The sequence below is a fragment of the Suncus etruscus genome, chromosome 6 (genome assembly GCF_024139225.1).
Source record: "Suncus etruscus isolate mSunEtr1 chromosome 6, mSunEtr1.pri.cur, whole genome shotgun sequence".
In the NCBI taxonomy this organism is placed as follows: domain Eukaryota; kingdom Metazoa; phylum Chordata; class Mammalia; order Eulipotyphla; family Soricidae; genus Suncus; species Suncus etruscus.
In genome coordinates, this window is record NC_064853.1 from 19,444,725 (window position 1) to 19,470,785 (window position 26,061).

General features: G+C 40.1%; 1 protein-coding gene and 1 non-coding gene across 3 annotated transcripts in view; both read right to left on the minus strand.

Moving 5' to 3' along the window:
- Nucleotides 1-26,061, minus strand: part of FGGY (FGGY carbohydrate kinase domain containing) — a 941,338-nt gene that overhangs the window by 571,538 nt on the left and 343,739 nt on the right. The window contains exon 1 of one of the 2 annotated variants that reach the window (XM_049774588.1): nt 1,195-1,200. The exons of the other annotated variant lie outside the window; for it this stretch is intronic. The gene's annotated coding sequence lies outside the window, so the exon portion shown is untranslated. Of the gene's footprint in view, nt 1-1,194; nt 1,201-26,061 lie in introns of those variants that run through there. 2 annotated transcript variants of the gene reach the window in all.
- On the minus strand, nt 20,713-20,868 carry LOC126012713 (U1 spliceosomal RNA). Its single transcript, XR_007497129.1, has one exon. It is a non-coding gene; the product is annotated as a U1 spliceosomal RNA (small nuclear RNA).

Here is a 26,061-nt window from a genome sequence, read left to right on the forward strand (position 1 = left end):
AATATTGTGTTCTGAAAAAACTCAGTGATGACATCTTTAGAACTCTGAAAAAAATAAGGGAAGTAACCTTAAAGTTGAAGTATTTGAATAGAACTTGCATAGAACTGAAAGGTGACACTTTTTTTTTTTTCTGAAGTAAGGAGAATTTTGAGTTTGGTTCACTGGAAGGAAGACTTTAATAAAAAAAAATCTTATTCAAAAATACCTTCAATTGACATTGTCTGAGCACTTATTTCAGACATGGAAAAATGTCTAGTGACTTTACTAAGATAATAAGACATTAGTAGCATACAGAGAACTCCATGCAGGTCATGTGATTTCTAATTAAGGGATTTCAAATTTCTCTTTCTAGATACTACAGGACATCTAGTGTCAGACCTTTTCTCAGCTAGCAAAGGGTATGTAATAAACTTGAAAGAAAATAATTGCAGTAATGGGGGGGGTCTAAGAAATTGGGTGTTTTTTTTTTCATTTGCTCTTGGAGAATAGGAATTGTCAAAGAATGATAAGGCAGCAAGCGATCCAGTTTTTAAGTAAGAAGAAAGCTGTATGGTCCAGGAATTGAGAATGATCTTGTTAATATTCCAGGAGACAAAGGAAATGAGACTTGGGCTCAGATTCAATTCACTTTGGTATATTGCAGTGAGAACATGGATTCAAAATAACTTCAGTGAAAAAAGATGTGTAATCCTTAGCTAGGTTAATTCAAATCTACATTGTAGGGTAGAATTCTATCAAATGGGCAAAACAGGGGAAAATATAGCCACCAATATTCTAATCAGCAAGACAGACATGATATTTTCTTCCACTCAAATGTTACCTTTTACAGAAAGTGATTTTTGGAAGTCTTATTGACAGCCAAACTTAGATGCTGTCACAAAGCTTTTTAGAGTCAGTTAGCTAGGCCATAACCAATTTTGGGAGGGGGGGGCGCTTTGGTCTACTACTTGGCATTGTTCAGGGATTACTCCTGTCTCTACTCAGGAATTATTTCTGGCAGGCTCTGGGGACCAGGTGGGATACCAGGGATAAAACTGGGATGGCTATGTGCAAGGTAAATGTCCTCCCTGCTGTACTATGGCTCTGGCCCCTTATAACTACATTTTTATTCTGATCCCTTTACTATGTAGTAACAGGAGTAAGCAAGTCATTGTATCAGCCCAAGCTCAGTTTCCTTTCCACCTAAGAAAAGACATTGGAGGATTGTCTAAGTAGAGTTATGGGGAGAGTGGAGGTCTTACTCATGAATTCTTAAATATCTCCTTAGCCTTTTTGTGCTTTATAAGGATTTTGATGAGCAGGATATCTTTCAGTATGGAATAAAGTTTATATTTCCATATTGGGAGAATATTAGAATTTAAACAGCAGAGATAAAACTGCAGAACTAAACTATGGGTAATTGTGCCTGATGTCTCCTTCCCAATAATAACATACTGATCAATGTATAGAGCACAACTCTGTTAAATTGGTCTTTGACAAACTATGAAGAGTTTTTATTACAAATAGAAGAAAGTTAAGATCTAACTTATAGATCAATGTGTATCTAAAACAAATGCAAATGTCCTGATGAACATTAGTTATAATTATTTTTCAAATTTACAATTTGATCTACCCACTTGGCTATGATACAGCAAGATAAAGAGATGATTTTGAAAAAATATGGAGTCTCATTCAAACAAAAGATATTTTCCCACCTATGCTCATCTTAGCACTTATTATAATAATCAGGTTAGGGGAACAATCCAAAGTCCAATAACAAGAGTAGATAACAAAGATATATATATATACACACACACACACACACACACACACACACACACACACACTGGAATACTACTCAGCCCAGCAAGGCTGAAATTATGGAACTCACTGCAACTTGGATAAAAGTGGTGGATATTACATTAAGTAAAGTAAATCAGAAATATAGGACAAATGTTTCAAGTTTCTGTTAATTTCTGGCATATAGAATATATCTAGAGAACAAATGTGGGCAAAGCACTGGCTCTAGATTATGGAAAAAGTGACAAGAAAGAAGAGATATTAAGTGGAAAAAGAGATCTGAAAGTAATGAAGGAGCATAGGTCATGGGTCTTGACCCTTCTGTGGCAGAAAGGAAAAGTACCCCATCTGTGAACTAGTAGACATAACTCTATTATAACCATGAAATTCAAACTATACCAATTAAACTTAAAATGTACATGTTAAGGCATCAGAAGGTGGGAATGAATATAGGGCCAGTGGTGAGCAGATAAAGATATGGGGTTAAAGGTAGGAATATTTTAAGTCTAGATATCTATTTTAAACAATTACAAAAATCACTAAATATAAATACTTATTTAATAAATAAGATCGAATCAAACATTAAATTTGAAAAATCTTAAATGTATCATGAAAATGATTTTATTTTGTAGAGGAGGAAATGAACTCAATGTGGTTAAGTTCCTAAGAGCACACAATCTGAGACAGTAGGGACAAGAGGATAAGTCCAAGGGCCTAACATCCAAGGCAATGCCTTTTTCAGCTTTCTGTAATGCTAAAGCAGGGGAAGAAGGGAAGAAAAGTAAGATTACTGAATAGCCTGTTCATAGTAATTCTTCATGAATTGTTGCATTTAATCCTTAAAGCAATTTTTAAAAAGTCTGATGTTGGGGCCGGAGAGATAGCATGGAGGTAAGGCGTTTGCCTTTCATGCAGGAGGTCATCGGTTCGAATCCCGGCGCCCCATATGGTCCCCTGTGCCTGCCAGGAGCAATTTCTGAGCCTGGAGCCAGGAATAACCCCTGAGCACTGCCAGGTGTGACCCAAAAACCAAAAAAAAAAAAAAAAAAAGTCTGATGTTATTTTTCACGTTCAAAAAATGAGCCAAGCGGGCCCGGAGAGATAGCACACCGGTGTTTGCCTTGCAAGCAGCCGATCCAGAACCTAAGGTGGTTGGTTCGAATCCCGGTGTCCCATATGGTCCCCCATGCCTGCCAGGAGCTATTTCTGAGCAGATAGCCAGGAGTAACCCCTGAGCACCGCTGGGTGTGACCCAAAAACCAAAAAAAAAAAAAAAAAAAAAAAATGAGCCAAGCAATGAAGGGGGAGATAAATGATGAGCAAATTGGTCTTAATATAAAAACGTTAGCCGAAGAGTGGACAATTTGGTCCAGGACAATATGGTGTAGGACAGAGGTAACTATACATCAAAATTGTAAGAATCTATACATAATAAGCAATTGACCCAAACTATAATCATTAATGTTTTTTAAAAAAATATAGGAGTTTGATAAGGGGAAAGGCTGAGGGTGGGGGGAAAACTTGGAACATTGGTGAAGGGACACCAACACTTGCGGAGGATTGAAGTTCGGACATTGTACACTTGACACTCTGTTGTTAATAGCTTTGTAAATTTTTTGGAAAAATGAAAAGAAAAAAACGAGAAAGCCAGAACAAAGACTCTAAAGAGTAGGAACTATGCCTTTGATGCTCAGTTTTGTACCCTCAGCAAGCAGAACAGTGGCTGGCATGCCTCAACATGCAGTAGCTACTCAATAATCATTTGTTTTATGAGCAAAGGGAAATAATTTGCTCATACCATATAGTTAATAAATGATAGATTACACACCCTTAAAAATAAAGGAACTCTAAAGTCTATAATTTGGGGGACACTTAAACTTTATCTCCTTGGGAAACTAGAAAAGGGAGGAAGGAAAAAATTATTTTAAGGAACTTATAAGGTCCAAGACATTACTCTTGAAGCATTTATATATGCAAGTATGCTTGTCTTTCTCACAACCACTGACGATAACGATTCCTTCATAAAATAGAAATAAAATGAATAAAAAATATAATTATATTAAAAATATACTTGGAAGCCACAATGCATCAAATTTTAGTGACTCTATCAAGACAAAAGAGTTAGTATGATAAACAAAGACAGATTCCTGATTCTTCTAGTATAGCAGCTGCCTTTAGAGGGCCTAGAGCAGGGGTCTTCAAACTACGGCCCACGGGCCACATATTGTATTTGTTCCCGTTTTGTTTCTTCACTTCAAAATAAGATATATGCAGTGTGCATAGGAATTTGTTCATAGTTTTTATTTTCACTATAGTCCAGTCCTTCAACGGTCTGAGGGACAGTGAACTGGCCCCCTGTTTAAAAAGTTTGAGGACCCCTGGCCTAGAGGAAGGTTAGTGGTGGGCCAGAAACATGAGGATCTGAGGCCTTGTTATACAATACTGAGAAAACAAAGATCATACAGATTTCTACTGGATTTTTATCAGGATACTCAGAGCTTGTATGACCAAAAACATGAGGCTAGAAACCACACAATGAAGATAGCTGGAGTTCGACCCAAACCTGGGTTTCTAGGCATTCTGCTCCCAATTAAGTTCAGTATAAAGAATTCCTTTCTTAACCATTAGTAACCATTCATTTATCTTCCACCACAGCAAGTGAAATGCTTTCTCAGGTGCTAACTGAGATCTTCTCCTTTGCAGGAGTGAGAAAGCAACTAGAAACTAGAAATCTAGAACACACATTGCTTTTTCTCTGGTGTGAAGGCAAATCTACTTACTTTCAGCATCTCAGCACTCATGTTCATATTCCTATTAGGAAAAATATGTTGGCTGAAAGTAACAGAAAATAACTTGAAGTAACTTATATGCATGAAAGAAAGTTATTTTAAAATAAAGGACATCTCATGGGACCCAAGTATTTCAACCAAGCTTGGCATGAGGTTGAAATCCTTGGTCTGGGAAAGGGAACCCTCTCTCTCTTTCTCTCTCATATCTGCTATTCTCTTTACACCCTTTACCCTCTTCTTCCCTTCTCTTCTACTCTTCTTCCCTTCTCAATCTACTCAACAACCTACTTTTTCCTTTCCGTTGTCCTCTTTCTCTTCCTTTAATGCCATCATTTCCTCCATCTCTATTTTCTTGCTCCCTCTTCTTTTCTTTATCTAAAAACCTATTAAGGATTAAAACTATTAAGGACACTTTTTAGCTATTATTGAGGTTAACATGCCATCCTGTCCTCACTGGTTTTATTTTGTATTCATTTTTATGGCAATGGACATAGGACAATGAATATGTTTGGTTGAGGGATTATCCCTAATTATGCTAGGGATCAAACTTGGATAAGCTGCATGTAAGGCAAGTGCCTTTACCCCTGTGATAGCTCTCCAGTCCCTCTAAACAGTGACTAAATTTGGCTAAGTGTTTTCAGATCTCTTTAATTTCTCTTTTCTGTTATAGAGGATCTTCCATATCCATCCAGTAAATAATTTCTCTTCCTAAACTTATTTGTAATAGTTTTTTTGTTAGATCAATCCAAAAGTATTCTGATAAATGCAGAAAAGAGTATTGGAATGGAATATTACCACTAATATAACCCTACATGTAAAATGGGTTGAGTCGAGATGGAATAAAAACTCATGAAAGCTCTTCCAGATGAAGCTAGAAATAATAATCTTTGTGGGATGGTAATAACCACCTTGGTGGGTGGGCTTAAAGATGACCAGTTGTGTGGCATAAGTGAAAAGGTTTCATAAAATAGGACCTTTCAGTTATATGGCAAAAAAAATTGTCAAGATATGGCTAGATGTGACCCCTTTTAGTAAGTTACTAATTTAGGCCATTCTACATATGTTAGAGAAAAACTGAGCAGGTTTAAACTCTGTTAAGACTTAATTTTTTCTATCTGTTATCAATTAGAACTTGTTGAATCAGCTATTTGAAGTGCCTTAAGGAGAAAGAATTAAAGTTGGTGCAGAAATACGGACACAGAAAAATATGGGGGATTCAGATGAATATAGGAAGCATGTTATCCCCAGATAACTGCTTAGCAACTTTTCTGCACAACCTTGTCTGGATAAAGTGGGGAGGTATATGTGTATAGGTAGTACTGTGAAAACAAATGATAGAAAAGAGAAGCCTTGTCTTACTATTCCATTCTATTTTTTGTTTTGTTTTGTTTTGTGTTTTTTTTTGTCACACCCAGTGGTCACAGGGGTTACTCCTGGCTCTGTGCTCAGAAATTGCACCTGGCTCAGGGAACATATGGGATGCCAGAGATCGAAACTGCGTCTGCCCTACGTCAGTAACATGAAAGGCAAATGCTCTATCACTGTGCTGCCATTCCAGCCCCTGTTTTTCTTATTGACAAAAGTCAATAAGCTAAGATTGAGTAAAGAAGTACAGGATACAATCACTAAGTTTGATTTATAGAAATTGATATTGGAAAATTATAGTCCCTTCAAAAATGGATTTTTTTTTTTTTTTTTGGTTTTTGGCCCATACCCGGCAGTGCTCAGGGGTTACTCCTGGCTGTCTTCTCAGAAATAGCTCCTGGCAGGCACAGGGGACCATATGGGACACCGGAATTCGAACCAACCACCTTTGGTCCTAGATGGGCTGCTTGCAAGGCAAACGCCGCTGTGCTATCTCTCCGGGCCCCAAAAATGGAATTTTAAGGTTTCTGATTTTTGGGTCCCAGTAAATCAAGCTTCTCATCCATCCTCTTCCTTTTAACACTCTGCAATTGACAATTCAGATAATAAGGGACTTAAGTAAATGAAGGACTTGCAGTATATATAGACTAAAAGATATTTATGTGTAATATATATATATATATATACACATAGATAGGTAGGTAGATAGGTAGATAGATAGATAGATTAATGCCTTGGTATCATAAAGATAGTACAGTGAATAATGTCCTTGCCTTGCATAGACTTAAACCAAATTTCATTCCCAGAACTATTTATGATCCCTCGAGCACTGCCAGGAGTAAGCACTAAGCAGAGACTGATGTGAACCGATTTTACCCTTCCATTTGTGTGAAAAAACAAACAAACAAACAAACAAACCACCTTTTGCCCTATGCCTAGTTACACAAGAGATCTACACTTGTTCAACTCATTGAGCAACTCTTGGTCCACACTCATTACTCAAATTAAAAGGAATGAGCAACACTTTATAGTACATTTTCCTTTAATGGGAACCTTTTCAATTCTCCCAGTTTTGGTGTCACAAATGTAGGCCAGAAGTCTTCCAAGTGGGTAAAACTCAGGAAAGCTAGTATGTCTGACTAGAGAACAAACAGATCCATAAGAGTGAGTGGACTAATAGAATCCAGATGTTGTTGGACTTTGGTGACTCAAATTTAGTATTATAGTATTTCTGACATCTTTAATTCCCCCCTTTCCACTGAATCTTTGGATATTGAGAGTGTTGGGAGGTTAAGTGCATTATTTGGCTCTTGGGTTGAAATCTCAACAAGCCACAATGAGCTATGTTCAAGAGAAGGAATTAAAAAACCTGCTTGGAGAGGCCCAGAGGAATAGTACAGCAGGTAGGGCATTTGCCTTTCAAAAGGCAGATCCAGAGTCGCTTGCTGGCCTCACATATCATCCCCAGAGCCTGCCAGGAGTGATTTCTGAGTGCAGAGTAGAGCCAGAAGTAACCCCTGAGCTTCGCCAGGTGTGGCCCCAAAACAAAACAAAACAAAAAACCCGGATTGAAAATCACTGGTCTTTCCTCTGAGACCTCTGTATTCATCAACTGGAAGAAATGTTAGATTTTTCTCTTGTTAAATCCTTAAGTTCTAGGTACTAGTTAGGACTTTATATCATCGATTCATTTAATTCTCCCAACTAGCTTTTAAGAGAACAACTATTATTACCTGCATTTTATAGAAATAAATATCCAGTCTAAAGTGTAATGAATTTGAATTGATGGTATGGGTTTTTTACTGTTATATTACATTTATTTTTAGTTCCCTTACTGACCTTACCTTGAGTTAGACTTACCTTGCTGAAACTTTTTGCTTTTACTTTTTTCTACCTCCAACTACCATAGTCTCATGACTTTCCATGTCATTTGAAACACAATTGGTATACAATAGTCCATACAAATGAATGAGTCTTTCTGTTTGCCTGAGATCAGGGCTCTTCCACTATAGTTCTGTGCCCAGGAGTTACCTCTAGGGACACCCAGGGGACCATATGTAGTGATGAGGATTCAAAGCTGAGTCAAAAGGATGTAAGGGACATGCCTTGACTCCTGTACTATCCTTTCAGACTCAACTTGATTTTTTTTTTCAGAAGGGAAGGTAGCTCAAAAAACTTTTAATGAAAATTACTCACAAAATAATAAGTTAGAACTTAACAGACATTTTTATTACAATGGAAACTGAAATTTCCTATTTCTTTATGACTCAATTTTTAAAAGAGCAAGGTATTAAACCAACAATAAGAAGATGCCTCTGGGTTATTTTAGGGCTAGGCAATTTCTTCTTAATTTTATTATTTTACAAAACATTTATTACCAGTTCTCACTCCCAAATCTCTCTGCCCTCAGGACCACCACCCACCAGAAGTCTACTTTTTTCTAGCCCTTCCTGTGCTAGAATATCCCAGGTTTGTCAAAATGCTAAAGGGCCCAAGACCTACACAAACTCTTTAAAAGGAAAAGCAACCTCCCTCAAGGTTTAATTGTTAGAAACTTTTCTGATCAACTTGTGGAATTCTCCCCCTGAAAAGAATTTCATAATCTTGAGGGGAAGGTGGTGAGATACTGAGACAGCAGTCTCTCTCAGTAAATTGAAGACTTGAGGTCATTTAAGGGAAGAAATTCCTAACAATAAACTGCAGGAGGTCACAAAGTGCACATGGCAGGAGAGGTGGCATGAACCCCAGTGTCCTTAGGGATGTCACAGTAACTGGCTCTGACTCAAACACTAATGGCCCTGCTGCTGAGCAGACAGCATGATTACCAGGGGAAGGCAGGGCCAAGTTCTGCACTCTCCCCAGCTGGCAGAAGCTGACTTCCTGGAAAGACTCCCACCTTCCTCTCATCCTCTCTGCACTTAAAAAAAAAACTTCCGGAATCTTCCTTCTAGCCCAAAGGCTGTTCAAACAAAATGAGTGGATTGAGAAATGACCTTTCACTAACCCTCAGCTTCTTACCTCCAGGCCTCATAATTAGAAGACAAAACACTGAAGGAATGATGATGTAGAGCAAAAACCCAGAGGAAAAGAGCTTAGAGCTTAGAGGCTGGAAGGAAGGGTTTGGGAGGTACCCCAGGCCAGGCCTCCCAGTTTAAAGGCTTGAATATTCTTTCTGCTAAGGATCCAAATTTGATCCTGGAGAGATGAAGGAATAGTTTGAAGATTCAGGTGACTGTCCTCACAACAATTAGCAATTAGCCCAGGATTTGGCCAAACGTTGATTTGATTTCCAAGGCTTATCAATTTCCCCAATGGACTATTTTTAAATTATTGAACAGACTATATCCCACATTCCACCCACTTACACCTGCTGTGGACAAACCTTCTGTGCTTTTATGGCTATCTGTGCTTGCTTTCTTCCTGCTTGGCCCTTTTACTAGCATATGTTTATAAGCCAGCTGGGAGATATGGATCCCTCTTCCCTCTCATTTTCTCAGGCCTCTCCATGGGTCTGTTGAGGGGCCAGGATTCTTTATGGAAGAACATACAGGCTTATCTTAGCTCCATGCATAAGGAGCAGGACCTGGGCTGCCTCAGCATTTCAAAGCTAGCCCTGCTGCTGTAAGATTTGTTTGATCTCCACTTGCTGTTATTTCAGGACTGGTGGTTTGTTTCTTCTGTGGTTGATCTGAGAGTAATTCTGCCCTCAAAGCTCATTGACTGAGTGGACACTACTAATGACCTGCACACAGCCTGAGGCAGGCAGGCAAGAGCCTCATCAGCTGAGGTTGAAGACTCTACCTGCTTTCTCATGTCTTTATGTAAGAGAAGCCTCTTGACAATCCAGGATTAAAGATGCACAAGATATGGGCTTAATCTTCCAAGTGTCACATCAGGGTGAGGAGAGACTGATGTCCCTGTTCAGTGTTCAAGAAATGAAGCCATTCTGTATATGGATTTTACTATGGCAGCTGGTGCCTATGTCATTGTTGCAAGGGCTGTAGGAGTGGATTAAAACTATAGTTGGGCCTCGTGAGAACTGTCCCCTAGGATCTCTCAGGAATGTACCCCATTCGATGCCCCCCCCAACTCAGCACTAAATTCCAGAATCTAGAATCTGTAACTGGCCACACTTCTTGAATGGAACCTGATATGAGTCATGAAAACATAGGAAGGTAATGCAATAGACTCAGTTATTAGATACTCATATTGGCATGGTAGAGAGAATAGTCATAAAGCTAAAACAATAGAACTCAACTAACCTTGGGATCAATTGCCACTTGTTTATGATGTGAAATCTCATATATGTACTTAGTATGTGTGTTTGAACTTAATTCTTACCAAACATCAGGAAGCATGCCTATAGATAAATAAATAGAACTCATATAGCAAACATAAAAGCCATAATTAGAGATAGTTTAGTTTTAGAAAACACTAAAATAATTTGTAGAAAACCTTCACCATTTTCTGAGGGGACCATATCCTGTGGCATTTAGAAGTTACTTCCTGGTTCTTGCTCAGGAATCACTTCTGGTGGGCCCTGAAAACCATATGGGATGCCGAGGATTGAACATGGGTTGGCTGCATGCAAAGCAAATGCCCTGCCCACTGTGCTATTGGTCCAGCCCCTTTCTACCATTATTAATTTTAAAGTCTGCTTTCCTACCTTTACAGACCTACATTTCATTTATGAAGCTGGTTGGAAACTTGAATCAGGAATTCTTCCTTTAAAACATTAAAAATTATAGGCATCATAATTTTCTATACTGTTACAGGAAGGGTTTTATGGGTATAACATTCCAACACCATTCCCTCCATCATAGTATCCATTCTGCTAACCCCACTATGAACCCAATTCTCTTCCTCCACTACCCCACTTTCCCCTCTAGGTTCAGTTTTGTAGAACAGTTCTACAAACTTGGACTTTTATTATTTTTTATATTGTCATATAACTCACAAATGAGAGATCAATCATCGCCCATCCCTCTTCTTCTTACTAACTTCTCTCAGCATGAGAAATTCTCCAGTTCCATTTACAATCATATAATCAAACTGATTGCATATTTTCTCTTTTTTAATGTCACATAGTATTCCATTGTGTATATATATATACATCTGTACATTTTATGTGTATATATACATTTTATTCCACTCATTTGCTTTAGACAGTTGTGTTGCTTCCAAATTTTGTCCATTATGAATAGTGCTGCGTTGAACATAGAAGTACAGATGCCCTTTCTGAAAAGTTTTTGTGCCCTTGGGTAGATAATCTTCTAATCTTCTATTTTTAGCTCCCTTCTCTTTATTTTTAACTGAGATTCTATGGTTTACAATTCTATTAATATTTTCTCAGGAATTTTTTTTCATTGAAAGGGGCATAGACAAATTTCTATGATTTTAGCAAACCCTGAAATTGCAACAAAATTTTAACATTACTTTTTCAACATTTGTATATTTCTTTTCCTGGCAAGCAGTAACAAGTCTTAACAACAGAGTCCCAAATGGGGATGTGACCTAAAATTACACTCAGGAACTTTGCCTTAGAACAGAAGTTCTCCAAATGGAATCTGAACAACAACATTAATATCTCCTGGAACTGGTTTGGAATGCATATTTTCAGTATCCAGCGAAGATTTACTGAGCCTATAATACCAATAGACAAAATTTTGTGTGAATGTGTCTTCTTAATGCTTCAGATATTTTCCATTTGGAAAAGTGCGGTCCTAGAGCTGGTCCAGACATGCGTAGCATGATCATAGGGATTGTTTGCTTGCCTGAGTGAGGTAGTTAGAGTGAATATTACATCCAGGAAGAAAGAGAAAAATCTTGGAAGCTTGATATATTATTTGGGTATAGTTGGGCTGAGGAAGGGAACATTGAGTGGATTGCTTTGACTATCAATGCATCTTGGACAAGACTTTCACAGAAATCTTCTATGGGCCCAGAATAGATATCTTTAGCCCACACCTCAGGCCTACACCTGTTACCATTGGCAGAACAGCTGTGCAGAATTTATGTGTGCCTCTCACCTTCTTGCTCCATCTTCTTGGAAATCTGAAAAAGTCTGATATCAACCTGAAGAACTGCATGATAGGAAGGACAACCTTCTCATCCCAGCTCCCCTGTCAGCCTGACCTTCCAGAAATCTGGGCATGGCCTCTTCTATGCTGCTAAATCACCAGCTGGAGAACATTGGAAATAGGAAAAGAACCTGCTTCTGATTGGCTTAGAAAGGTTCTGGGAATTCATCGTGATCTAAACACTGATTTCAGTTATTCATGTGACTCAGACTCTCAGAGTGGCTCTTTCTGTGTCCATGGGGCTGGGTGGTGCTGACTCAGTGCTGAGGAGGGCACCTTGTCAGTCCTCTTGGGCTCGTGATGCCCTCCCTTCTCCCTGGCCCACGTCTCCAGGGGACGCTGAAAGATGGTGAATTGCTTGCTGTGTTCAGTTTCATTTCTGAACCAGCAGCCAACTCCTCCAGTTACAGCTCTCCCCCCACACACATTAATTGGTCTGCTGGGCATTTTCAGAGGGCACGATCAGACACAGTCCCCTAGGCCTCAGGCATTCATGAGTGCAAGTGGCACAGCTGTCCCCTGCACCTACTATGTGACTGATTGCTAAAGGCTAGAGTGTAGAGAGATGCTGTGGCAGCTGCCCTGAATTTTCCAGAATCTGTGGGGAAAAGGCTTAATCAGACACTTAAGAGGCACTGGGACAGGTGCTGGCAGGGCTGCCAAGAAGCTCTGAGAACACCTAGTGGTCAGGAGTACTCTTTCTCTCTGCCTGGAATTCCTCCTTAGCATACAGCAAGATTCAGAATATGAGTCAGAGGACTTTACCAGTGAGAATCAGAGAGAATATCCAGGAAGAAATAGGGCAGAAGAGAAGAACTTTCTGGGAAAAAAAGAAAATTAAAGAGGAGACAGGGTAGCAGGAAGACTAAGCTGACAAGCTTGACAACTTTGCCCATTTCCTATTTCAAAGCTATTACTCTACCAGGCTGAGTGGCTCAGTTTGGCCAAATGGCCAAGGGTTTGAACTTCTACCCTTCCTTTGAGATGGAAAAATAATAGAAAAGAAATACTATGTTTCCCTGGATGAAAATAAAAGAAAAGCTCAAAACATGTTTTTTCTATGTGAGTGATCAAGTTTCCTTCAAAATGGAAAACAACATCTGTACACACAGGATTATGGCCTGGTGGGATTATTTAACCTCCCCATGCTGGTGGTGAGGGTTGGGCTGAGTAGAGATCAGGATCTGTGTTCTTGACACCTGCAAAATTTTCTAGCAGATAGGTACATAACATGCAAAAATGCTTGTAAGCCCAACTTGCAGATGTGGCTCCTGAGGCTTGGAGAAATTAAATTCTCCCTGTCCAAGGTCCTAGAAAATGCAAAAGGACTTTAAAATCTGAATCCTAATCCTTTCTACTCTGCCTACCTTCTTGCTTTTGTTCCATTTTTGAGGCCAGATTTCATCTCTTTTTATAATCTACTGTCTGACTCTTATTAAAAATGGAAACTTAAGTCCTTGCCACCCAGGATTATGATTGCATTTGAATGTAACATTAGCATTATAATAATTAAGCTTGCATGCTTAAGAAGGCATGTGTTCTTATTCATTTATTGATTAAAGTTATATTGACTAATGGTCTGCAGTGCCAGACTCAAGAGGCTTAGAACAGAGCAATGAAAACAGTGAACACAGTTCTAGCTTCTTACAGAACTTTCAGAATATCAGTACAGGAAAAAAGAAAGTGTAATTAGACTTACCGTAAGTAACCAGTGAGCTTACTACAATTGCAGAGTGGCATGAGAATGCTATCTAAGGCTTCAGGTGAAATTACTGCACTCTAGGAACTAGTCTATGCAACACAAATTAATGCAATGCTCACAAGCCAATCAGAGATGGAGGATGCACAAGAGGTTCTTGAAGGAAGTGTCAGATCCACCTGAAAATAGAAGGCAGCAGTTATGTGAAGAAAGGCAATGGAGGGACAGGATTACAAATCACTTTTATGTTATTCCAGGAGCCACAAGCTTTAAGTGGCTCATCTGAGTGGAGGGGTGATTAAAAGCGGAAAATCACACTGAGCATAATGGTGCCTGGAATTGAACTCAGGTCTCCTACATGCAAAACAAGTGCTCTGCCTCTGAGCTATACCACTGAACTTAAAAGAGCTTAAAAATGTTAATGTTAATAAGTGAGAGAAGTAAAATGCCTGTCTCTAAAACAGGCAGGGGTGGGGAGGAAGGAGTTGGGGGGGATTGGTTGTGGGAATGTTGCACTGATGAAGGGGGTGTTCTTTTTATGACTGAAACCCAACTACAAACATATTTGTAATCATGATGCTTAAATAAATATATTATTTAAAAATAAGTAAAAGAAAAAAAAACTGATCCATTAAAAAAAGACAGGGTCTAGCAAACATGCCCAGTCTTCTAAGGATAAAAAGTAAAGTCCCCTGGTATGTAACAACCAACCTTTCAGCATCTACTTTTCTGATACCAACCCCCCCCCATCTTTCTCCACCCCTGCCTTAGGAAACTGAGATCGTCTCCTACTCAGCAACCTCCTCCACTGAAGTTGCTAAAGCTGCTTCATGATGTCCCTTACAACCAGAAGAGGTGCCCATCACCACAATTCCAGGTAAAAGGTTCCCTGCTCTGCCAGTCTTTCCCTACCATCTTCCTGCAGAGAGCTAGCCCCTTGGCTCTTTCTTCTTCCTTACCCAATTCTCATTCTCTTCCAGAGCATTTAGTAGCTTCCAACCAACTCCATTTTTTATTCTAGTATGATGTTCATTGTCTCCCTACTAGCAAGTCTGCTTCCTCAGTGAGACAGGTAATCTTACTTCTCTTTCCCACATTTTCCCCCAAACACCCACGGAAAGGAGCTGTTGCCTGCACATCTTCTAAGTGAATGAGTACACCGGAGATTGCTCCAGAGCCGAAATGACTGATAAACAGGTGTTCTTCCGTTACTCTGTCTTCTCCCCCCACAAAGAAAAAGCCCTTGTCTATCTTCAGCCAACTTTCTTTACCATCCTGGCCTTTTTTTAATTTATCGCAATTTTTATTTAGTCAGCCTTGTTTACAACACTGTTAATAATATTATCAGCTTAATGGGATTCGAATGATAGCACAGCACGGAGGGCATTTGCCTTGCATGTGGCCGGCCTGGGTTTCATCCTCGACATCCCGTATAGTCCCCAGAACCTACCAGGAGTAATTTCTGAATGCAGAGCCTGGAGTAATTCCTGACTGCCACTGGGTGTGGCCCAAAAATCAAACAAGCAAAAATTAGTATCAGCTTAAGATGTTTCTCCCTTCACACATATCCTACCACTAGACTGGTAGCATCTCTCTGCCAGTGTTTCAAGGTCCCCTCTCATTAGATACCGTATCACAGTTCTGAGTCTTTTTCTATTGGCCACTTGGTATTTCCTACTGTTTCTTCATACTCCACCAAAGAGAGAAATCACTCTGTATCCCTCTCTCTTTGGTTTCACTCGGCATGACATCAACACAGTGGCAAACTGCATGATTTCATTTTTTTATATCTGAGGAATTAGTCCTTTTTTAATGAATCTTTCTCCTGGAACTTTACAACAGTAGGATTGAAAAAAGACAGCTTTTTTTTTTTTGGCCTCTAGAAAGTTGCAGCCAAATGTCATCTTGCCTTGTTGCAGGACAATATATTTTAAGCTGTGATCAACTGTGAATTCTTCTAATAACATGTATAATACTCACGACATTCTATATGTTAGTAGAAGAATTCTTCTACTAACTAAACAAGTCGTGTTCTCTGGAACTACCTAGTTGAGAGAAACTAATATTTACAGACATGCACCTTTGACACTTCTTTTTGAAAAATACCAGTTGTTACTGTGCCACATATTAGTCATGTATGAAATATTGTGTCTTATAATTAATAACATTGATGGATTTTATACATTTAATTTAGAAAAAATTTTGTGTTTGAATATTAGGTCTACGTCCTCTAAGCAGTTTTCCTGGAAACAAACTTATATAATACTGTTTTCATCTAAGAAATGGGAACAAAAGTAATATAGACAAAATCTGCCATGCACAGAATCTTTAGAGATTTCAAATAAAGTTCCACAGCGCAGGCGAATTGGTACAGTGTGTAAGATACTTGCTTTGATGTTGTTGGCCCAGATTTGATTTCTGGCACTCCTATATTTTTCCTGAGCCCTGTTAGGAGTGACCCCTGAACAGAGAGCCAAGAATAAGTTATGAGAACCACCAGCTATGGAACTGCAAGAAACAGACAAAAACAACAAATAAAATTCTGTATTGCATGGGCTGGACAATTATCAAGTGCAGTACTGTGCTGATAATGCTTGGTAGTTTCCTTTGGACTTTATCTCCAGGACAATTAATTGCCTTGCCTTTGTCGTGAAGGCCACCCCAAAAGAAGAATTCTGTCTTATCATCAAGTCATCAGTACTCAGAAAAATGCTTCTTAAACTAAAATGACTAAATAGTCAAAGTTAAGGCTTAGAAGTTCTGGTTTGGTCTCTGTTCTATGCCACTTTGATCAGTCTTTTGATGTCTTGGATCTAATTCCTTAGCTCCAAATCCATAGTCAATAGGATATTTCATGTGTCTGCTTGCAACTCAGGATGGTCAAAAGATAGAAAAGGTTAGAAATAAAGAAAGAAAAAAGCCTGTTGAGGATCCAGGAAGAATACACAACAGTCTAGAACATGTACTTTACTTGGGGAAATCTTGAGTTTTATCTTCTGCACCACATGGTCTCCTGAGCAGTAAGGAACAAGTCCCAAGCTAGTAGCTAAATAGTAGTAGCCTGAGCTAATCCCTGAACACTAATATGTATGACCCCAAAAGAAAAAGAGGAGGGCATTTTCATGAGACAAGTATACATCTTTACATAACATGAGAGAACATTCTTAAGCATTTTTCCACCTCGAACTAGCTGGAATCCCCTTTTTGACTCCAGTCCTGCAAAGCTGTCAAGCAGAATTTCATAGAGCATCCTGTAAAGTCTCTAAATTTTTTACCCCCGTGTCTTTCTCCAAGCAGTTCCTCTACCTAGACTGCCCTTGGCATCAGGGTACCTATGAAAGCTTACCTATTCTCTGAGGTCTAGGTCCAAAAGTATGCTTCTCTAAGTTTTTCTAGGGTGCCCAACCATGACCAATTACAATCTCTCCCTCCTTTCCCCCTGAGGATAGGATACACTATTATCCTGTTTTCAGCACCCTGTATTATGATTATGTAGTTCTTCATTTAGCGGCAGCAGTATAGTTCAGTGATGCAGCATATAGATTCTGGAAACTGAGCTCAAATATTGACTCACACTAATTATGTTATGTTAAGAGAAGTGACTTACTCTCTATGTCTCAGTTTTCTAATCTGCTAATTAGTAACAATAATGACATATTCATTCAATTAATATGGTAACTGTTGTTGAAAAGAGTAACAATAAATAATGTCTGATCTTCCTTAAATTCCAATTTTTATTGATATTTCTACTATTCTTATAGCAAGGAACAAATCTGATTATCAGAGACTAAAATAACCTTTGATCAGAGGGTTTTACTAAATGATGGTTGAATAAATGACTCAGAATCCTCCATGCTCTAAATTTGTGTCTCTTTATGTCTCTTATCTCTGAGAGACATACCAACTCTCCATTTTTTCTTTTACTATATCTTGCAGCTTATGCTTTGTTTTTTTGTTTGCTTGTTTGTTTTTTGTTTTTTTTGGGGGGGGTTTGTGCCACACCCAGTGATGCTCAGGGGTTACTCCTGGCTATGTGCTCAGAAGTCGCTCCTGACTTGGGGGACCATATGGGACGCTGGGGGATGGAACCGCGGTCCGTCCAAGGCTAGCATAGGCAAGGTCGGCACCTTACCTCTAGCGCCACCGCCCGGCCCCTATTTTGTTTTTAACTTTCTTTCTTTTTTTTTTATTTAAACACCTTGATTACATACATGATTGTGTTTGGGTTTCAGTCATGTAAAGAACACCACCCATCACCAGTGCAACATTCCCATCACCAATGTCCCAAGTCTCCCTCCTCCCCACCCGACCCCCGCCTGTACTCTAAACAGGCTCTCCATTTCCCTCATACATTCTCATTATTAGGACAGTTCAAAATGTAGTTATTTCTCTAACTAAACTCATCACACTTTGTGGTGAGCTTCCTGAGGTGAGCTATTGGTTGTTGGGCCACACCTAGTGGCACTCAGGGGTTACTCCTGGATCTGTACTCAGAAATTGCCCCTGGCAGGCTGGGGGATCCTATGGGATTCCTGGAATCAAACGGAGTCCCTCCCAAGTTGGCCACATGCAAGGCAAATGCCTTACTGCTATGCTTTCTCTCCAGCCCCATCTTCTGCTTTCTATTACCAGTGATATATCTTTGATCAGAGCTTCCTCCACTTTTGCCCAACTTCAATTTTGATTTCCTGATTCAGATTCTTTCTGTCTCACCCTAGCCCATAGTCCTATTTCCAATTTAGTCATCCAAGATAGTCTCCCCTCCTCCATCCTCTACTTCTGATTTTTCCCTAAATTACATCCCATGTATTAGTCCAGGGGTTTAAAGGTCATCTAAAAACTACAGAGGCATGGCTGGGCTCAGAACACTCCGCATGCCAGGATTTCTGGGCATCTTTGACTGGTATGTTGGGGGCTTTGGGCAGGACAGCTAGTCATAGGCCCCCTGGGCTGACCACTTATTCCAGGGGAACAAGATCCCCCCCACACCAGGCGGGTCTTCAGGGCCACGCCTGGTTAATCGGGCCCTGGGGGGAGGGGGTGAGAAATTCCTCCCTATGAATCCAAAAACTACAGAACCGCGCGGGGGCTCGTGCCCCCGCGCGTACTTCATGTATTGAGAGTATTCCTTATTCTTATGTTATGTTTTGCGTATCCAGAATATTCTGGATATATTCTGCCCTTTCACACACCTCTACAAAGCTCTTTTTTACTTCTTAACTCTCTAACCCCCCCAAACTTCACTAACCTACATTACTCTTTTTAACTTCAGTAGTATGCAATCCTAATCACAGACCAAAGCCATGCATTGTGTGTAACAACCCCAAACTGTTTCAAGATACATAAAATGCACACGTATTTCTTTAGAATCTTTTGTGTTCTTTCTCTGACAGCTATAATTCTTACTAAATGTTGTCTTATGCAGTGACGATTCTAACCACTTTTTATCTTCTCTTTTTGAGCTGTTTAATAAGGAATTTTGGTGAAAGAGTCCCCCAGTTTAATGCTTATGATTGAGCCATATCATGGGAGTCGTTGGAATTGTTCTTATGGCTCCCATATGCGCCAATAACACCATGTGGCATTGCTCCTTTTTTTGCATAGGCACATTAAAATGGGAAAATACTATACATACAAATAAGATCCTATCTAATAGTGATTGGAACACACAAATCTTGTAGTGCAAAGAGACCTTACACCCTGAACATTGACATAACGACCTGGCACAGACCTCTGAAGAAAGGGCATTTTCCATTCACCCCTGAACCAGGGAAGCCATCCACGAAATATCCAGGCTGGTCTATAACATCACCTGGAAGCAATCCTCTACCACGAAAGACCCTACACTGCTCAGACATCGACCTGCTTAAAAGAGACTTCCCTTAACACTGAGAAGACTTAACAACAACAATGACCTGCTTACAGGACAGGGCTCCCTGCATTGCCCTTTTGATTGTGAGGTGAAACGAGAGGACACTCCACATCCTGACTTCAATGTAGGATATGCAGATTCCAGGATCTTTAATACAGAAACATGATACCAACAACAGAGACTGTGTGAAAAATAAAAGTGTGTTGGCACTACAGACAGTGTCTTGGATTGGACGATCTAGCTTGCCTGGAGCCTAGAGTTGGTCTTGTGCCAGGAAACTTCAGGGGTCGGGTCTCTTTGTATTTAGGCCATGTCCCTCATATTTTGGTGGGCCTATGCAAACAACAATTGCCACTCTAACACCATTTTTACTGTGCTCGTTTGACTCTAATCCTTAAAAAGAACCCACTTAAAATTTGAGGTTAACTTAAGCTAATATGCATGTATATGGAAATGTAAAAAAATACTATGCCTGTAATGTTTAAGGAGTTATGTATGTTTTATGGCTTTAGATTGCCTTGTGTGCTGTTAAGAAATATAATGTGTTACAATCTGGGGACTTGAGGGACAAAGTAATTGTACATGGATTCTGTCTTATTTATCTTAATGTTCTTTGGCTGAAATTTCAAAGTTAAGATATCAGCAAGGAGACTTCTGAGAATTATGTTATGGGTGATTGTCCTTCCACTGTAACTTTACCTTGTCCTCTTTCTTTGCATCCTTGTTCTCATAATTAAAAATAAAAAAATTAATTTAAAAAACGGTCATCCAATATTTGTGCCCCAGAACAACTAATTTGTCTTCCCACTACTTTCCTGAATAATTTTCTAAGCATCAAAACGCCATAGATACTTTATCCATAAACCCATTAATTTATCGATACAACCTCCTACTCATGAACCCACATATCTGCATAGGTAGATACCTATCTGACTTTACACTCATTATTTATTCATATTATCTACCTACAAAACCATCTATCTATTTACCAACTAATGATTCCTTCACTTCTCCATTTCTTCCTCCATCAAATCATTCATCTACCTACCCATCTTTCCATCTAACTATGTATATGCTCATCAATCTATTTATAAAACTCAATTAACGATTGTCTACCTTTTTTTTTTTAAAAAAAAAAAAATCCCCCACTACCACAAATTATGCACTCGAGTTTCCCACATTTGGGGAAATCACAGGGGTCAGCATATCCGGAGTGCAATGGATAAGCCTCACCCTGGGAAAACCACCTTCGAGATCCTGGTATCTCCCCTACCAGGTAAGTATGATTGTCTATCATTCTTCAGTCACTAGATAGATGATAGACTTAAACAAGAAGATCTGGAACACTCCACATGCCAGGATTTCGTGGGCTTTTGACTGGTATGATGGGGGCTCTGGGCAGGACAGCTAGCCATAGGACCCCTGGGCTGACCACTAGTCCAGGGGAACAAGATACCCCCCCACAGCAGGCGGGTCTTCAGGGCCATGCCTGGTTAATCGGGCCCTGGGGGGAGGGGGTGAGAAATTCCTCCCTAGGCATCCAAAAACTACAGAGGCTCGGCTGGGCTCAGAACACTCTGCATGCCAGGATTTCTTGGTGTGTTTGCCTGGTATGTTGGGGGCTCTGGGCAGGACAGCTAGCCATAGGACCCCTGGGCTGACCACTTATTCCAGGGGAACAAGATCCCCCCCACACCAGGCGGGTCTTCAGGGCCACGCCTGGTTAATAGGGCCCTGGGGGGAGGGGGTGAGAAATTCCTCCCTAGGCATCCAAAAACTACAGAGGCTCGGCTGGGCTCAGAACACTCCACATGCCAGGATTTCGTGGGCTTTTGACTGGTATGATGGGGGCTCTGGGCAGGACAGCTAGCCATAGGACCCCTGGGCTGACCACTTAGTCCAGGGGAAAAAGATTCCCCCCACACCAGGCGGGTCTTCAGGGCATCCAAAAACTACAAAACCGCGCGGGGGCGTACTTCATGTACTTCATGTATTCAGAATATTCCTTATTCTTATGTTATGTTTTCCGTATACAGAATATTCATTTTGTATTCTGCCCTTTCCCACACCCCTTCAAAGCTATTTTTTACTCCTTAGCTCTCTAACCCCCTCTCAAACATCACTAACCTACTTTACTCTTTTTAACTTCAGTAGTGTACAATCCTAATCATAGTCCAAAGCTGTGCATTGTGTGTGACAACCCCAAACTGTTTCAAGATACATAAAATGGACATGTATTTCTTTAGAATATTTTGTGTTTTTTCTCTGACAGCTATAATTCTTACTAAATGTTGTCTTATACAGTGATGATTCTAACCACTTTTTATCTTCTTTTTTTGAGCTGTTTAACAAGGAATTTTGGTGGAAGAGTCCCCCAGTTTAATGCTTATGATTGAACCATGTCATCCCAATCATTGTAATTGTTCTTATGGCCCCCATATGCGCCAATAACACCATGTGGCATTGCTTCTTATTTGCATAGGCACATTAAAATGGGAAAATACTATACATACAAATAAGATCTTATCTAATAGAGATTGGAACACACAAATCTTGTAGTGCAAAGGGACCATACACCCTGAACATTGACATAATGACCTGGCACAGACCTCAGAAGAAAGGGCATAATCCATTCTCCCCTGAACCAGGGAAGCCATCCACGAAACATCCAGGTTGGTCTATAACATCACCTGGAAGCAATCTTCTACCACGGAAGACCTACACTGCTCACACTTTGACCTGCTCAAAAGAGACTTCCCTTAACACTGAGAAGACTTAACAACAACAACGACCTGCTTACAGGACAGGGCTCCCTGCATTGCCCTTTGATTGTGAGGTGAAAGGAGAGGATGCTCCACATCCTGACTTCAATGTAAGATATGCAGATTCCAGGATCTTTAATACAGAAACATGATACCAACAACAGAGACTGTGTGAAAAATAAAAGTGTGTTGGCACTACAGACAGTGTCTTGGATTGGACGATCTAGCTTGCCTGGAGCCTAGAGTTGGTCTTGTGCCAGGAAACTTCAGGGGTCTGGTCTCTTTGTACTTAGGCCAAGGTTATTTCTTTCCATGTCCCTCATATTTTGGTGGGCCTATGCAAACAACAATTGCCACTCTAACACCATTTTTACTGTGCTCCTTTGACTCTAATCCTTAAAAAGAACTCACTTAAAATTTGAGGTTAACTTAAGCTAATATGCATGTATATGGAAATGTAAGAAAATACTATGCCTGTAATGTTTAAGGAGTTACGTAAGTTTTATGGCTTTAGATTGCCTTGTGTGCTGTTAAGAAATATTATAATGTGTTACAATCTGGGGACTTGAGGGACAAAGTAATTGTACATGGATTCTGTCTTATTTATCTTAATGTTCTTTGGCTGAAATTTCAAAGTTAAGATATCAGCAAGGGGACTTCTGAGAATTATGTTATGGGTGATTGTCCTTCCACTGTAACTTTACCTTGTCCTCTTTCTTTGCACCCTTGTTCTCATAATTAAAAATAAAAATTAAAAAACAAAAACAAAAAAACCAAGAAGATCTTATTCAGAAATTTATTTAATTTATAATCTACTTGATTTGTGGTAGAATTTAGTTTGTATCATCTGCATGCTGTAACAGGTTTTTAAATTTGAGCTCATGGATGAGTTTCAGGGATTCTGAAGCAGAGTTGAGTAGTAAGAAGGTGTTTGTGGTCCCTATTTATATACATATACATTTTCAGGGTTGAAGCAGCAAGGCTTTCATTACATTCCCAATAGGTTCTCTAGGATGTAAAGAGAAGCCAGAAGAAATAGTAATCTTACTTCAAGATCTAAAAGGGGTGAAAATAGTTTTGATTATGCTATGCACTGAAAGTGTGTTTTTCCCCAGTTTCTATGTTTAGTTCCTAAACTAGCATTAGGAGATGGACCTCTGGTTGGTGATTAGGCTCAGATAAGACTATGAGCATAGAATTTCCCCAAATGAGACAGTACCCTTATAAGAAGAGGAAGAGATGTCACGACTACTTTCTCCTACTCAGGAAGGACACAGCAGGAAGACCATCATATACTAACTAGAAAGCGTGTCCTTATCTGACCTGCCTATGCTGGCTTCCTGATAATAAACTGTCTCTGGTATGTTGCAAAGTCAGTGTCTGTTTTATGAGCCATACAGTCTCCTCCAGACTATCGCATCTTACTATAGTTGCCTGGATTCACTATAACATGATATGCCAGACACTGCTTCTACTTTTGCAACGTTGCTTTGATATGTCCTTGTATGGAATACAGAACGGGAGAGAAACCAGACAGAAGAAACTAGCTTTTATTGGGCACCATGTTAGGCAGTATCACCTTACTTACTGCTTAAAGATAACCTTTCCAAATAGGCTTTGTCTCCCTGCCTCGAACAAGGGAATAAGTGGTTGGAGAAATAAAGTAAGGCCACAGTCACATATATGGAAAGCATGGTAAGATGGTCCTGATGATTTGAACTCAAAAATCACTTAGATTCCCAGGCATGTTTGAGGCCCAGGTGCTTTGTAGTTATAAAACATAGCCTCGGGGTGCTTTTGTATTTGAATGTTCAGAAAGTTTCACAAGCCTAAAAGATCACTATCTTTTTTACTTTCAGGAGACACCCCAAAAAATGACATTTCCCCAGATCCTGCCCATGGCAAAAAACTGAGCTTGCTGTTCCCAACAGGGAGATGAGGGTTATCACAGAATCTTCTAGGAACAAAGCTGTGTAGGATGGTCACTCTGTTATTCACATTGGTGGGAGAAAGAAGCATGTATTAACAGAAGTTCTCCCAGCCTTCTACCAGCTTTATTGAGTCCCTGTTGCTGGGATTCTGCTCAGAATCAGCAGCAGTGACATCCCCTCAAAACTTCCCAGTGGGTTCAGGATGGACAATGATAGAACAACATGCCTTGCATGCATCAGGTCTTGGGTTTCATCCCCAGCACTGCACAAATAAAATAAAAACAAGGGGCTGGAGTCATATCACAAAGGGGAGGGTGTTTGCTTTGCATGAAACCTACCCATTTTCCATTACTGGTATCCCATATGGTCTCCCGGAGCACTACCATGAATGAAGCCTGAGTGCTGAGCCTGGAGTAACCCAATTGCAGCTGGATGTGGTTCCCAAACAAACAAAAACAAGCAAACAAACAACACACTTTGTTCCAGAGCCCTTGCCTATAGGGTCCATATATCTAGTGGTTTTTGAACTTTCTAGAAAGCAGATGGTCAGAGCAGCTGCCCTTCTACACTCTTTATCTGCTTTCTGCCACCCTCAATTTACCACTCACTTCCTTCACAAAGTGAATCAGATACTCCTGAACTTCTTGTAAGAATGAAATAAACCTTATGAACTCTATGCTCCTTCAGTTCTCTGTGAATGGGGGTAAATTAGGGGAGAAAATATTTTTTCAGCTAAAACTCTTTTCTCCTCAAAGGCAAAGACCATGTCATTTGATGGTTTGTCTTGATGACTAGCTTTTTCTTTTTCTCCTGTCATCTCAGCCATCATCCCTGAAATCTCATCAAAAGCCCCAGTATTATGTCCTCCTACCTTCTCTCCCATCCTAGCATTGGCACTTTCTTGTCCAGCTGCTCTCTGATGCCAGAACTTTCTCAATGAATCCTATGACACCTCTGAATTCCCATAATGCTTTACTTGCTCTGGTTAGCAATTTCCAAGAATTAAAGTCTGACCAATTGCCCAGGTCTCTGATGCACTGGTAATTACTCTTGGCTTGTGTATCCTCCCAGGCATCTCTACTTCCTGATCTTCATGTATTGTTTTTCCTTTTATATTCCTTCCCTCGCAGCATCTTTACTTTCCATGAACACCTCCTAGTCTATACGTCTGAGTCACTCACCCAGGAACCCAAACACTTCCTAAAATCTCATTCAGGTGCCCTCCCTTGAGCTCCTACACCACCCCCAAATTTCACCATGTTGCATTGTAGTTTTCTGTTTATTTTTCATTTCTCCTACTAGCTTCCAGCACATGGTGTGTGTGTGTGTGTGTGTGTGTGTGTGTGTGTGTGTTTATCTGCTTGCTCTCAGGGTGTAGCCTGCAAGACTCCAAACCCTCCCTCCTGAGAGGTCCTTATAGAACAAGTTTGGTTTTCATAGAGCAGGATTCTCCTCTGAATGGGGGTTGGGGGGGCAAATTCCCAGCCCAGAGTTTGAAAGTCCTTTGTGCAGAAGATCACAAATGTGGAAACTATTAGGCACCCACCACAACTCCCTTATCCTCCCTTAACTGAATTTTTTTGCAATATGCAGTAAATAACCCGAATCTGATTCTAGAGCCTGGAACCAAAGCCAGGCTTGATGGGCTCCCTGCACCATACCTGCCCCCAGTTCCTAAAGGACCAGCATCCTGTCCCTTCAGGCACCCCAAGGGTGGATCTGTCCACTGGGTTCTTGCTGTGAAACACTCTGCCCCCCTTCTACCCTACCTTTTCTCCTCTCCC